The sequence below is a fragment of the Panthera onca genome, chromosome D3, assembly GCF_046562875.1.
Source record: "Panthera onca isolate mPanOnc1 chromosome D3, mPanOnc1 haplotype 2, whole genome shotgun sequence".
Classification (NCBI taxonomy): Eukaryota; Metazoa; Chordata; class Mammalia; order Carnivora; family Felidae; genus Panthera; species Panthera onca.
This window is the reverse complement of record NC_138350.1, coordinates 91,430,230-91,445,725: the sequence shown is the minus strand read 5'-3', so window position 1 is coordinate 91,445,725 and position 15,496 is coordinate 91,430,230.

Below are 15,496 nucleotides of genomic sequence, written 5' to 3'. Positions count from 1 at the left end.
ACATTTTTATATGTGAGCTTCCAAGAACCTTATAGGCCACTTGGAAGTCTGACCCACGGGCATTTCTCCAATGGTAGAAACAGAACAAATTAAAAATAAATAAATAAATAAATAAATAAATAAATAAATAAAATAAAGTGATAGGAAATAATTAAAATAAATAAAATAAAATAAAATAAAATAAAATAAAATAAAATAAAAATAAAATCTCCACCCTCGTCAGAAAAATTGATGAGGCTATTAAAATGGGAATCCTCTCCAATTTGGGTGCCTTTGTCTACTGCCACACTGTAATATAATTATCACATATATTAAAATACTTTTGTTAATAACAGAAAGAAGCAGAACAAATGAATAATCAGGCAACTCTCTCTGCTTTTTGTCTATTCATATCCTTCAGACACATTTCAGGGTTTAAGAGAGCTGAGTGCCCATCATTTTCGAAAGTTAAATTCTATCCCACAAGTAGATTAGATTATTCAGAGTACTAGAATACTAGTATTATTCAGAATACTAGAGCATTCAGATTAAATATTCAGAGTGACTTTCTTTCTTTCTTTCTTTCTTTCTTTCTTTCATCTCTTCCTCTCTCTCTCTCTCTCTCTTTCTTCTTTTCTTTCTTTGTCAGTAACATTTCTAATTATTTGGTAAAACGGAAGAACATTTTCAGTGGGGAAACGATGAGCAAGGTGCTTGAAGGCATATTGGTTTTTACCATCGGACAACCATTCTCACCAGAAACTGTAAAATCTCACCCGATCCATTTTCCTTTTTACCTCCATGTGGTGTTGGAAGCATGCGGAACATTTTCTGAGGGCCTCAGGTGGCCAGTGCCTTCAAAATGTAAGGAAAACAAAAGCGGTTGAAAACAATTTTTCTGCCCTGAAGGAAGGGATTCATGACAGCCTCCTTCCCAAGTGAGAGAACAGGCACTTTCTGCAAACTCTCACTGAAAATAATAGGATTTGTGGGAACAGAAAGGCGGGGCCAGTGCTCAAAGTCTGGCGGACCCAACAGAAACGTGGCCATAGGAATGTCCCCACAGCACACCATTCACTGAAGACTTAAGCACAAGGTTCACCCGTGTCCTTTGTCTCCTGGAAACACTGTCGCTAACGGAGACCGTGTTTGAAAGAACTGAAATTCTCGTCCAGGTTGGACTTCCGTCATCAATCTGTGGCCTTAATGGAAAACGTCTTTGCTGCTTATATGAGTTTCCTGTGGCTGCTGTAACAAATTACTATCAATGGGGGGTGGGGGACTTAACACAACCAAAACTTATTCTGTCTCAGCCTGGGGGACAGATGTGCCAAATCATCGCCATGCTCCCTGTGAAGGCTCTTGGGGAGAACCCCCGGTCTCCTCCCGCTTCTGGCGTCTCCAGAAATCCTCGGCATCTCTCCAATCTGCCTACAAGTTCACATGGCCTTCTCCTCCGTGTCCTAGACTTCCAGTGACACCGATCATTGTGTCACGGCCGCCCTTCTCCAGGAGGGCCTCGTCTTAACTCGATTACATCCGAAAACCCATCTCCAGATAAGATCGCATTCACCGGTTCTAGGAGGTGGGCACAGACATATCTATTTGGCGGACGCGGTTCCTACCAATCTATTTATCTTGGTCTGTCCTCAACGTCTCTCCAGGTAGCTTAAGAGAGTGAGAGGCACTGGGTTTTGAAGCCTCCAACTTAGCCAGGATTCCATGAAACAGAAGGCGCTTACAACTCACCGACCAAACTTTTGAGAGAAAAGGCAGTCCAAAAATTTACAAATGTACAAAAGACGCAAACCAGACGTGCCCCAGGCAAACAGGGGGCAGAGTTGTCTTAGCCAAGAAAAAGTGTCTCTATGGAGTTTCACCTTTTTTCTTGAAGCCTTCTTACACTGTCAAAATGTTTCACGTATTTGTGAGAAAACGTATAAACATTGCCTAGGAGCTGGTTATCTGTCACTGGGGGATATTCCTCTACAAACTTAGTGAAACAAAGCAGCCTCCTTTGTGGTCATGTCTCACGGTACTAGGGTGTGGTGTGGGCTCCTCCCTCCCTCCCATCAATGGTCCATGAGGATGTGTTCCTGTGGGTGAGCGTTGAGTCAAACCCAAGGCTTCTTTGCTCCTGTGCTGAGCTGCCTGGGGAGACCCCCACAGCAGGAGATCCTGGGGTGTCCCTCCCTCCCTCTCTCTCTCTCTCTCTCTCTCTCTCTCCATCGCTCCTTCCTCTTCTTGTTCCCTTTACCCCTCCTCTCCCTCCTCCCCTTCCACCTCCCCTCCTCCTCCTCCTCGTTCTTTTTCTCCTTCCAGGCAATTCACAGAGGAGGCAATGAACAATGAACATGGAGTGACAGTGAATAAGGTCCCTAACTAGATCCACATTAAATCGCAGGGAAATCACTTGTGTTACAATGATGGGCATTTTTTAAAAAGTTGAATAACATACGGCATTGACAATGGGGTAAGGGTATCATTTGTTTTAACCCTTGTTGGCAGGACTTCTGTGTAACTAATCAAGCGTTCGGAGAAGTAGAATGGTTTCTGTACGAGTCGGGATAGGCTCTCTGCTAGAAAAATAATTTCCCAAATCTCAGTGGCTCACCCCGCCCACATGCAGTCCAGTGGAGCTGGTGGGAAGGGGTAGAAGAGGAGCCCCTTGGGGGTTGCCTCCCCTTGGGCACCTCACTGGGTGCTAGCCCGCCCCCCGCCCCTGCCGAGTTCTCCACTGGACTCCTTGCAGCCAGCGGGTCAAGAAGGAACAGGTGCAGGGGTCTGGCAGAAGGTTCCAGCAGTCTCCAGGCCAGACTGACCATGGCCCAGTTCATCCTCCAGAACTCAGTCTCATGGACCGTCCACGTCCACACACAGGAGGCTGTGGCTGAGACTCGGAGAACCAGGAAGGAGATGTGATGGAGACACGACGTTGCCCCGGGCACACCCATTAAAATGCTCCTGTCACTCATTCATGTATTCACTGCTTCCATGGCATTTATTTAATGCTTACTGTGTGCCAACCACTCCTCTAACAAGTACATTAACAGAGGACAAGATGAAATGAAATGAGCGTAGAGCCAAAGCATTCCAAGTGGAGGGGCAAGTCACAAAACAGACGGTATTATTCTAGTTTAGTCATTATCTCAAGTATGTACCCGTATGGGGATGATGGAATCGTGAATCTGTACAAAGTATTCACAGTGTTTCGTATGAGTGGCATTCTGGCTTCTTGTACACTTTACATTTCACACATCTTTGTTGTTGGGTTGTGTCTTCACAGAACAAGCAAATGTTTCGTTTGTGATGCATTCGTGGTGAAGGAAGAATGGTGAGCAGAGATGAGGCCTCTGTGGAAAGAGCCCTGGATATGGAGAAGGAGCCAGGGGTGTGCAGCCAGGCTAGTGACTGAGCAACCCCCCTTATACCTCCTTGTGGTTAAGGCCGTGGAGTTAGGGACAGACTCTGCCCAGCAGCTCGGAAGCCAGCAGCCCTGGGTCAGCTGGGGAATGAGGACAGCCGGGACCTGGCCTTTTACACACAAGGTTTTCTTGTGGCTAAAACAAACCACAAAACAGACCTTTACAGGGCCGCCTGGGGGGCTCGGTCAGGTAAGAGCCTGACTCTTGACTTCAGCTCAAGTCCTGATCTCACAGTTCCTGAGATCGAGCCCCAAGTCAGGCTCTGTGCTGACAGCATGGAGCTTGCTTGGGATTCTCTCTCTGCTTCTCAGCCCCTTGCCTGCTCGCTCTCTCAAAATAAATAAACATTAAAGATAACAGACTCTTAGACACAGAAAACAAACTGAGGGTTGCTGGAGGGGAGGGGGAGGATGGGCTGGATGGCGGACGGGCACTAAGGAGGGCGCTTGTTGGGATGGGCGCTGGGTGGCATATGAAAGTAATGAATCACTGGGTTCTCCCCCTGAAGCCAATACGACACTGCATGCTAACCCACTAGAACTTTAGAAAGATTTGAAAAGAAAATAAAAAGTAAAAAATAAAAAATAAAAATAAATAAATAAATAAATAAATAAAATGGAAATCGTAATTTTTTCACGAATGGATTCCCTCCTGATGTTCCCGCTCCTACCGAGAAGGAGTGAGACCACTCGAGGGGGGTGATCTTCCTAGTTTTTCAATGTCCCTGATGTGACGTTGGTCCCTTGGGACCAAACTGTTGAGAGTTTTCTGACAAATGCAGATTGCCAAGAGACACGTGGAGAACACAGAAATGTGTGCGAGACCAAAAAATACATGTAAGCGTCGAATGAAAACACGAAAGGACCACGTCAGGAGGTTGGGTCTCCAGTCAGAAGTTCCCGCGTACGTGCTGGGAGGGGGACGTGGGCAGGCCTCTGTCCGTGGGGTGACATTCCGGAGGCTCGGTTTCGAGCAAATGTCCCCACCGTGGAGATCGGTCATCATCACTACACGCCTTGGTCCTGGGGAACAGAGCTCCCTGATGATGAGGTTTTGGGTGTGGTGGTGGGGTTTGGAGCTGACGGCCAAGAGAGAATTCTCGAAGACGTCTTTGGCGCAAGCATGATTGTATTAAAGCATGGGGACGGGACCCGTGGGCAGAAAACGTTGCACTATGGTTATGAGGAGTGACTGGTGATATACTGTGGGGTTGGGGGAGGGAAAGGCACAAGGGAGGCCTCCAGAAGGACGTTCATGTGCTAACGAGGACTCCTGAGATACCTGAGGCCCAGGGATTGGCAAGCTGAGATTGCTTTTCCTCTAGGAAGACATTAACATTAGGACAGTGGGGGTTCCTGGAGGAATGTTAGCTACAAATAAAAATTTACAATGATCATATGCTTTTATGAAATTTTTAAAGTTCTAGAAGCAAAACGTAAATCGTTGTTGGGTAAATCAGCGTTAAGTCAAAAAAAAAAAAAAACTGCTTCTAAATGGACAGATCTGAGAAAAGGTGACGTTTGAGCGAGATCTTATAATATCAAATAAATTATTCCTTCAACATAGTCCCAAAACACAGCAGCACTGGATCCAGAGGCTGTCATGAAGCTTCTTTCCCGGTAAGTGAAACCCCCAAGCATAATAATACCTCCCCGAGTGTAAAACACAAGGCAATCTCTGTGTTTGCCCAAGGATTTGGTAGTACCCTCAAGGTAACTCCCCGTTGTAATGGAGCAAAATAATCATCTTTATCAGCAAAGCTTCTCTTGTTATCTTGTTTATGCTGGGAGGCTGAGGAACATTCTGTACTGTCAGTTCTCCTCCACATTTCCTGTAACACTGCAGTGTGTCTGCAGGAAGCCGGTTAGTTCCAAGCTCTTCTAAAACCTCACATTTGTAAGCAAATGCGCCTCCCCTTCACTCTGGGAGGCGGGGTCTAGAGGTGCATTAGGCCTGATTCACACAGTGAGGACACCAGACCTCAGCGGATCTTTGCCTTCTGGTGGTCGTGAGGAGCCCGGGCCTGGTCCCCTAGCAGAGGAGAGGCTATTTTCCATTTTCCTTCGTAGGCAACAAGCATGTCCACCCACAGAGAGAGTATCCACGAGGAGCATTTCCCGAGTTCATCATCACAACTTAATCGTTGGTCATGGAAGAGTATCCAAGAGCAAGATGGAATCTACAAGCCCATGACTGAAATACATGAGGACTTTTGGTGGAAATAGTGGAAGAAATTTTTCCAGCCCCAACCCACGTTGGGCTGAGGCGAAGCCCTAAATGTTCCCTACAAGCCTCAGAACATCCTCTTGAGCCAGTGACACTGGCTGCCTTCCCCCTGACAGCACTGAGCTCAGAAGACCCGACACACCCAGGGCCATGGGAAGTCCCAGCGTCAATGTCAGGGCGTCTGAGGCAAAGAAGCCAAGGCGAAAACGAAAAGAAAAAGTGTTAAACAGTTTTCATTGGAGCGGACTGCTGCATACTCGTTATTCACATCTGTAAAACTAGGGGTTTTTTTCATAAGAAAAATTTTATTTCAAAATGCTTCAATCCCATTATCCTAATGTCCACTTGTCTTGCCTGTTCATGTGTTTCTGCACGAATATGAGCTGCATTTCCCCACGGCTGGGGTATAGGTCCACACGGGCCAGCGTGGCGTCTTCCCTGCTCCCTGGGTGTTCAGCGCCAGAATTCTGGCACAGGGAGCGTGGACACAAGATTCCCAGGGGGCCACGCCTTCATTTCGAACGTACAAGAATGTAGCAACTCAGGATGAAAGACAGTGATGAGTGTGTGCTGAACAAAATATAACCCCTGGCTGTACTCATATTTATTTGAAAAGCTGATTTCTACTTAATATTACTTGGAATTTTACAATGAAAAAAGGGACTTAGTTGCACGGCTTTTACAAAAAGAAAATAAGCCGTTAAAATTATTTAAAATCGTCATCTAGGCTCACAAACGTGTAGCATTTCCCCTTGAGATATTGCACGTTGTCTAGATTTCCTTTCGCCTCATTGCCTTCTACTTCCAATTACTAAAGCACCGACATTTCTCAGCTCTGCCAACAGGGTCCCTGAACTCATCACAAACAACTCTGGACGACGGCATGGTGTCTACTCCGTGCTCGTCCTCCTTGGAAATGTCCATCGTCGCTCTCTGTCCACCTTCTTCAGTTTATCCACATGGATATTTCCCGAGCACGACCTAGTCCCTGTCAACCGCTCTGAGCATCTGTCCTATCACTGCACCCCAGCCTCGGACCCCACGCTGGCCTCGTGGGAAGCCCGAGTCCGCGATCAATGCACGATTTATGATTTGGTTTGATCAACAGTCTTATTCCTTCATCTTTGGAGCCTTCACGGTCTGACTTCTAACTTCTGGCTCCATCTTTAAAAGACATTTTAGAATATACTAGAATATATTACCACTTTAATAAACCATGTACAACATTATTATTTCAAGAATCAACTTTGATGTCGAAATCTCTCTGAAGTAACTCTTACACAGATCCTGGAATCAGTAAGAAATGGTTTCTCTGCTTTGATGCATAATACTCCCTAAATTTTATCTCATGAAGTGTATTCAAGTCTTTCCCCAAAGTCAATGTTATATACTAAATGACCTTTTATCTAGTTTTGCCTTCGTTAGGGAAAATATACACACTTACTATCAACTGAAAGGATATTCCTTATGTTTAATCTCGTTTAAAGTATTATTAAATATTATTATAATGTTCTAATAATTGATCAGATAGTGAGACGCCTGTTAAATTTCTTATGGCGGCCTTGAAATCCCAGGACTAGAAATTGTACTAGAGAGTGTCCTTTGATTATAAGATTGTTGCTTTAGGAAACTGCACAGGAAGCACTATGAGCTTAGGAAGCGAGACACAGGCCCGCCTTCTGAGAGCAGGATTATCCTGGTGCAAAACCTCAGGGCCGCGTTGTTGCCCTGCGGCCGCTGCTACCCCCTTGCCCCGCGTCTGCTCAAGTGTGTTCGCGTGTCTCCAGCAGCATTTACAAGTCTGCTGCCTTTCGAATTTTTGCTTTGAGAAGTTGGGGTGCTCGGAACATTTTAGCATCAATGTAGTTAAATGTGACGGCCTCTTCTTCTCTAAGTTTGCCTTTGCAATTATCCTTGACAATCCTTTTAAATTTCCTTTTAGTCTCCTACAAATTATTAAATATCCTCCTGTTGGGCTCCCAGGTAGTTTTGTAACTTTAAGTTTTACACTGACATCTTTGGTTCAAATGGTATTTCAAATTATTATTTGAAACGAAATGGAGAATCGGGGCCCCTGGCTGGCTCGGTTGGTTCAGCATCTGATTCTTGGTTTTGGCTCAGGTCATGATCCCACGGTTCCTGAGTTCAAGCCTCGTGTCGGGCTCTGCGCTGGCAATGCAGAGCCTGCTTCAGGTTCTGTGTCTCCCTCTCTCTCTACCCGTCCCCCACTCACACTCGCTCTCTCTCTCTCAAAAAAAGTAAACATTTTTTAAAAAGAAAAGCGGGGCGCCTGGGTGGCTCAGTCGGTTGAGCATCTGACTTCAGCTCAGGTCACGATCTCACGGACCGTGAGTTCGAGCCCCGCGTCGGGCTCTGGGAAGATGGCTGAGAGCCTGGAGCTTGCTTCCAGTTCTGTGTCTCCCTCTCTCTCTGCCCCTCCCCCATTCGTGCTCTGTCTCTCTCTGTCAAAAAATAAATGAACGTTAAAAAAAAAATTTTTCAAAAAATAAAAATAAAGAAAAAAGAAAAAAGAAAAAGAAAAGCAAAGAAAGGAGACCAATGTTTTGCTTTTAATGTTTATTTCTTTATTTTTGCTTTCATGGTTATTCCCTTCGTCCGATCCCATCTGTTTGCCACAGGGGTGATACGCTACCTTCATCATACATTATATTCTTATGTACTTCGGTTTGAGTTAAATCATCCATTCTGATCCATTGGTCTGTTTTTGCTTTGGCTGCTGTAACTTTGTAGCGAAGTTTAGTATTATCGAGAATCATTATCTCCCATCGTTTCTTTTATTTTTGGAATTTTCTCAGCCATTCTGGATCATTTATTGTTACAAATGAACTTTACTAGAATCGACATGTCAATTTTTTTTTAAAGGATTTTTAAAATTGTTTCCGAAAATGACTTCAGTGTTGCAAGAGACTATTCCTGTCCTGGGAAGAAGCGCGTGGTCAGGGTTTGGCATCCAGCACAGGGAAGCGTCCGGCCGCCCCACCTGCTGGCAGATGGGGAAACAGAGGCTCCCAGGGGCCTCCTGGGTGGACTGGAGAAGAGTAGGTGCTATTCCCCGGGACCCCTTCCACCAGCCTCTTTCCCCTGGCCTCTTGCTGTGTGAGCTCCGGTGTTTCTTCACTCTCTGTCTCTGCCTTTCCCCTGGGAGGCTGCTCTCTCTCTGCCTTCAAGGTCACGGGTGCTTCCCTGAGCCGCAGTGAGTCTGTGGGAAGCCAGCTCCGTTGCTGCTTGTGCTCAGAGCCCGAGGTCCGTCTTCAACCCCCGTCCTCTGGCTCCAAGGTCTCTGCTTCCCTGAGTCCAGCCCTGATGCCGCCTTAGTCCCGGCAGCCGGCTTGTCCTTGCCTTTGGCTCACCCTGTAATGCTTGTGGGAGCCGGGCGTGCCGCCCTGGGGACGGGAACCGGGGACACCGGCTTCAGTGTGCCCTTTGTGTCAGCCCGTCTGGAGCCGGGCGGCTGGTGCCAGGGACCTCAGACCCCGGGGGCACCTCCCCTGCCCCCTGTCCTGCCCCGGGCTTCCTGAGGCCTGCCCTTCCGCTGCAGCTGTCGCGGCCCGGCAGGTGTGACTGGGGACAGAGCTGGGGGCGCTCCCCACAATCTCTTCATCACACCTCAACCCCTCGGTGGCCCCCGGCCTGTCGTCCCCCACCTCCCAACCCTTTTCCTGAAAGCCGTGCACCTTGCTGACTGCGGTGTCCTCCCTCAGGTGGGACAGGAGGGCTGGAGGGAGCTGCCCAGGATGGAGCCCCTTCCCCGCTGGGAGAAAATTTCAGGGGACCAGTTTCCCTCATCGCTCAGTCTGAAGTGGTCCCCTGCCCGAGAGCTGAACCACAGCGTTTCTCCGGAGCCACAGGTCCTGTGGACCTGTTTCAGCCTGTCTCCGGTCCCTAACCGTGGACTCCCAGCATTCTGTGAGGGGTGCCACGTACAGAACCCAGCTCACCCAGCAAGAAGTTTCTCGACAGACAGGTCTGTTCCATCACGGTTATTCCATTTCAGTGAATGCGAGAGTTTCTCACTCCGATCATCCATTCAGTTGGACCGAGCTCAGCCCCGCTCTTTTTGTTCAGTGCAATGAAAATTACTAGAAAACTACAAAAGGAAAGAACACTTGTCGATTAATACTTTATTGGGGAAATATTACGATATTTAAGATTGAATGTGTGGTAGCTGACACAGGAAGTGCTGATCCAACATATAGAGTAAGTCTTTAAAAGTTCAGGGATGTTTTTAGAGGCTAATTTGCTCATTTACTCCTGAATTACCTCTAAAAATAAGAATTTTAGGGGAAAGCTATTTAAAAAGCCCTTAAAGCAACTTTAAAAAATCACCTAAGAGGGGTGCCTGGGTGGCTCAGTCGGTCGAGCGTCCGACTTCGGCTCAGGTCATGATCTCGCGGTCGTGAGTTCGAGCCCCGCGTGGGGCTCTGTGCTGACAGCTCAGAGCCTGGAGCCTGCTTCGGATTCTGTGTCTCCCTCTCTCTCTGCCCTCCCCCGCTCATGCTCTGTCTCTCTCTCTCTGTCAAAAATAAATAAAACATTAAAAAAATTAAAAAAAAAAAAAAATAAAAAATAAAAAATAAAAAATCACCTAAGAAACTAAAATGTGGACAGAAGGGTGTCATGGACACAACGTGTTGTGTCACTCCCGGAAGCACTGATGAGCAGACCTCATTTATAATGCAGCTGTGGAAGGTGGGAAATGAAGCTCTGATCGGATTCATCACTTTGTTCTCCGGGTAATAGTATTGTCTCAGAGCTTAAAGAAGGCTGAAATAAGGTGCTCTTTCTCCTTTGCTTTGGGTATTAATGGGATCTTGCCTATCTGTTCAGGTGTTTCTTCTGAAACTTTGTGCGGATGGGGAGTACAGACAGGGAGATAAAGTTTAAAGAATGTGTCCGTGAACGCCCAATTATTGTGTCTGATAAGACAGATTGATAATCACGAGGCACATCACTCTTACTTAAACGAGAAGCCGTTACAATTTTCTTTAGACCGGGACACTGTGTGGCCATATTCATTTGTCATGAAAACAACCAAATAAACATGGATTGAGATGACTTTTTGTTTACTTTCAGAAGAAGTGACATGCTAAATCCTTTCCTTCGATGCTTATTTACTGCGCGTGCTGCACTGTTTGTAATTAGAAAGTGCATTGTACCTACTCACCCAGAATGGCTGCTATAATTCACTTGTGAGGCAATTAGGAACGTTATCCCTTCAGCGCATACGGGATATTTTTTCAGCGTATTTGATTTTGACTGTTCTACTCCTAATGCCATATTTGACGTAGCTTTTGTATATTATGTAATATGCAGCAGTAATTTGAGGGGGGGAGTAATCACTCGCTACCTATTATAAGCCAGGTACTTCCAGATATTTCCTGCACTTCCTACTTTGAGTTCTAAAAGATGTCAACCACTTGGTATCACCATCTTACAAGTGAAGAAAACTAGCGTCAGAGAGACAAAGTAATTTCATCTGTGTTGTTCTGCCAGTAGACTTTGTGGACAATCGCTCTTAGCCACGGGGTCTGTCTCTACCTTTAGAGCCACATAGTCAGAAGGGGAGCCATGGTGTCTGCTCGTTGGCCCAGGACAAGTAGGAAAGAGGAAGACGGAAAACTTGCCTGATTCTTTGCGGGGCTGGACAAAGACCACCCACGCTTTGCTTACAGCCCAGTGAGAGTCATTTACCGGTGTGGCCGCTCCAGGTCTCAGGACGCTGGGAGAAGTGACCTCAGGCTGCAGAGGTCGCTGCCTCTGGGGTGAAGGTCTTTTCTGTAAATAATAAGAAAACAGATACCGAAGTGCATTCATTTCTGCAACACCCGCAGATACATCACTAAACCTGATCCTAGACTTGGAAGTCATCTGATTTTTCTTTTCCATGCAGAAAAATAAACATCTGTCTTGTTTCAAAAAAAAAAATGGGGGCCACAGACAAAATACCATTGGAAAAATATTGACCATCAGTAAGACCAGTGATAGGTGTACGAGTTCTGTCATACCCTTCTCTCTACTGTGCTATTCAAACCTTGCACAACGAAACTTAAAAAAAAAAAAAATCAGACGCTCTGGTCAGTGCACTGCCTCCCTCTCCTACCTTTAAAGGACCCCGACTTTGAAGCTTTTCATCTTCAAAGGACAGCAGCCCTATCCACCCAGACGGGAGAAATCAAAAGCACAGACGCGGGAGGGGCAGCCACGGAGGGGGCAGGCGGACCAGGGATGACGAAGTCGCGGATATAATAGAACAAGAGGAAATAAGGCTGCAGACACTATCACAGACCTTCTTCCCTGAAATGTGGTAGATAAGGCAGAACAGGTGGAGGGGGCTTCCCCTCCCCTAGCTCAGGTGACCGTCAAAGCCAGAGACTCAGCCCCATTCCTCACGTATCACTGAACACGGGCAAACAGGACTGGGCATTTCTGGGCACCAGTCTCCTCACTGGCCGAGAATTCATCCCAGCTGCCTCACCTGCCTGGGAGCGATGCTCAGAGACCGAGTTCAGCTGGACAGAGCGTCAGGGACCAGGTACCTGTGTGACGTTACCTGCACAACTGTTCTATCTTTGGATAAAGTTTAAGGAGGCTTGAAATAGGGGCACCTGGGGGGCTCAGTCAGTTAAGCATCTGTCTCTTGATTTTGGCTCAGGTCATGATCTCAACGTTCTTGGGATCAAGGCCCGCGTCGGGCTCTGTGCTGACAATGTAGAGCCTGCTTGCGATGCTCTCTGCCTCTCTCCCTCTCTCTCTCTCTCTGTCCCTCCCCCACTCACTCTCTCTCAAAATAAATAAACATTTTTTTAAAAGGAGGCTTGAAATAATTTAACTATATATTTGAATGTTTATTTCACTAGCTGTTCATAATTTCAATGAATAAAAAGACTCATGTAAAACATAAGCATGTAAATAGATCTTAATTAAATATGTCATTAAGTAATCAAATTCATTATCCTATAACTTACACCATGAATTATCATGCTTTTCCAAAAAGAAATTGGAAAAACGAAGACAACAATGAACTAGATTTTAAAATTAAGCTGAGACCTTCGGGTCCAATTTTGAAACATGTTCTTTTTTTTTCTTAACTTTTTTTTAAGTTTATTTATTTATTTTGAGCATGAGAGAGAGAGAGAGAGAGAGCATAAGCAGGGGAGGAGCAGTGAGAGAGGGCGACTGAATCCCAAGCAGGCTCCATGCATGCGGTCCGTTCAGAGGCCGACGGGGGGCTTGAACTCACAAAACTGTGAGATAATGACCTGAGCCAAAATTAGGAGCTGGTCGCTTAACCAACTAAGCCACCCAGGCACCCCTAGAGTATTCCTTGACAGAGAGATTATTACTATTATAATTAAATCATAATTTGGCAAGAAAACCTGTGTAGCCCCATCCAAAGGGATTTTCTCGCGCTTCTCAGAGGAAAGCAAAAAATCTGTTTTGATCATAATATGTATCTCAAATTTAATCCAGGAATGACTACGGCTCATAAGCGTTTCAGACAAACGTATGGAAGATTCAAGAGAAAAAGAGGAGAGAAGGTGTGAGTGACTTTGCAGTAAATGTCAAATGGCCTGTGGGCCAAGGCAGCCATGAGCCGATGCGGGTTCTGTGGTCTGGACTGACCTCCAGGGCGCCAGCCCTTCCGTGGGCTGGGTACTGAGCATCAGATCATTGTGTGCGCGGGATGGGTAGCTGATGGCTGTGCTTGAAGAATTAGCAGCTCCAACTGTCCCCTCTCCCAGTGCCCGTCCTCTCTGGCATGTGACTTCCCCTTCCCACCGATGAAGAGGAATTTTCCTCATTTTGTAACTGGGCTCGGCCAGTGCTCGGCTGTGTCCAGGACAGCTCTGGTGGGGAGGCCAGACAGGAGGCTGGAAAAGTGCTTCTGTGGTTGGGTCTGTTCCCTGTGCTTGGCTCCCCTCTGGAGAAGAACATGCTCCAGAAGCCTGCTGGGACCAGAGGGACCCGCCTCCGCCCTCGGGGGCCTGAGCTTGAGCAGACATCAAGAATCCGGCCCACATCTGCCATCCAGAGACCCAGAGACCCATGGAGTGATTGCCGATGAAACCACTGAGCCTCTGGAGGAGTGTGTTTTGCAACATTTGCCGTAATAAATGGCCGATGCAGTGTCTAAGAATCAAAATATCTTTTCTAGAGACAGAGAGAAAGGCAGCCAAGAGATGTAGTCCAGAATCGTGCATTGTGTACGTCTGTGCCAATTTAATTATAGACATTTATAATTCTTGTAATTCAGGATTACACATTTGAGTTTCCAAAGGTTTCAAGAACAATGATATTAGGAATTTATGTAAGTTCTGTTGGGTGAGGGTGTTTATTTCAAAGCTCATCAGTATTTGTGGATGTGTCATAGAATCTATAGCAGCATTACAGAAAACTTTCAATACATGTAACTGACTAATAGTAAGATATAAACACAGGGCAGATCTCATGGGGAGAGTAGCAGTGACAGTGAACCTGGGCATTTGATGTTTTCCATCCCACCAGCTTGCCTGTCATGGGACTACATGGACATTACTTTACGTGACTGACCCCGCAGGTCCCCGGAAACCTACCAAGTGCTTGCTTTCCTACTATAGGAGCTAGACTGTTAACCTGAGCTCCAGCATCCCATGGACATCAGTGGGTGGACTTCAGGTCCACACTATTTTTTGAGTTGGTTGAATCCACTTCTCCAGGGTGGGAATCCATACATTTTGCCTGTAATGGGCCAGGTGGCAAACATACTTGACTTTGCAGGTGAGACCATCATGACGGCCGGTTCCTGCGACTGTAAATGCCCACCCTTTGCCTCAGATGGAAACGTCTCTGAGGGGCCAACAGCTGAGCCCCTGCTGTGTTACAGCTCCGTTTTTCCTGCTTCTTCATCCCAGCGTGTGTTTCCTGGGGAGCCCACGTTAAGATAGGTGTTCGAGGACAGTCAGCATCCTGGCTGTGGCTCTGTAGAAACATTCAGCACACAAGGCTGCTGAGAGCCAGCGGCTGAGTTAAGTCCCCTTTGAGCAACACGCCTTGACAATTCCTCTGAATCCGCTCTAATGGCGGTTATGTGTTTCATACATAGGAAGATTATCGGAAGGAAGGTGTCCTAACAGCAAGGGCCACCAAAGAAAACCGGGGCAGAGGAAACAGTCCATGATGTTGGTCACCTCCAGGGAGCACGTCCCTACTGGGGGAGCTGACCCGGTCTCTGTTCCCTGGCAGGACGTACCCCCAGTGTCTCCAGTGCTACCTCACTCGACGCCATGCCCCTTCCTGGGACAGACCACGTAGCAGGGGTCCCCACCGGCCTCGGGGCTCGTGCCCTCCCTGCACCAGTGCCAGCACAGGTGGGGATGTATGTCATGAGGTTCATCGGCCCATGCGTTTTCCTCGTCAGTGTCTAGCCATTGCTGCCGCTGACCAGGCACAGAGCTGAAAACATGTGTCCCGAGGGCCTGAGGCCATTGTGGGATGTTTCCTGGGGACACCACCCTTCAGGTGATGCTCGATCTTCCCTGAGCCTTCCTCAGCCACAGGAGGTGAGGGAAGGGCCAGGCATCCCGGCATCTGGCGGCCACACCTCCAGGCCATCACTTCTGCCGCATCCGCGGGGCCACGGGCCCTTTTTGCGTTGCTCTCTCCTCTTGGCCTATCCATGCTTTCCTAGGACATTCTCTCCTCCTTACAAAAGAGCACGTCCTCATCTCTAAAGGCAAGGGAATTATAAGCAAGAATGAACTACTGGGACCTCACCAAGATAAAAAGCTTCTGCACGGCAAAGGAAACAATGAACAAAACTAAAAGGCAACCTACGGAGTGGGAAAAGATATTTGCAAATGACATAG